Source organism: Oncorhynchus mykiss, chromosome 16 (assembly GCF_013265735.2).
Source record: "Oncorhynchus mykiss isolate Arlee chromosome 16, USDA_OmykA_1.1, whole genome shotgun sequence".
In the NCBI taxonomy this organism is placed as follows: Eukaryota; Metazoa; Chordata; class Actinopteri; order Salmoniformes; family Salmonidae; genus Oncorhynchus; species Oncorhynchus mykiss.
In genome coordinates, this window is record NC_048580.1 from 71,764,422 (window position 1) to 71,765,037 (window position 616).

Genomic DNA, 616 nt, shown 5'->3' on the forward strand with positions numbered 1-616 from the left:
TCCCAGATGTAAATGTTTGTTTTGTTCGAAAATGTTTTGTTAGCGCGTTTGGTATACATATCCAAACACTAACTCTGGTCAGCGTTATATCGGACAAAAACGTCAAAAAATGATATTACCGGTCGAAGAAACATTTCAAACTAAGTACAGAATCAATCATTAGGATGTTTTTAACATATAGCTTCAATAAAGTTCCAACCGGAGTATTCCTTCTTGTCTTCGTGAGCCATGAGGAAAAAGTGCAATCACAAAATGGCTGCTTGATGGACATCTGATATATTCTGCTCTCATTCACTCCCACAACAACATAGAAGCCTCATTATAATTTCTATTGATGGTTGACCCCTAGGCAGTTCAACATCATTCATATCTCAAGGGGATTTCATTGGCGACTCTGGTGAATACATACAAGCTCAGATTTCTGACTTCCTGTTTTGATTTAAACTCAGGATTTTGCCTGCCAATATGAGTTATGTTATACTCACAGACATAATTCAAACAGTTTTAGAAACGTCAGAGTGTTTTCTACCCAATACTAATAATAATATGCATATATTGGCAACTGAGACTGAGGAGCAGGCCGTTTGATATGGGCACCTTTCATCCAAGCTACTCA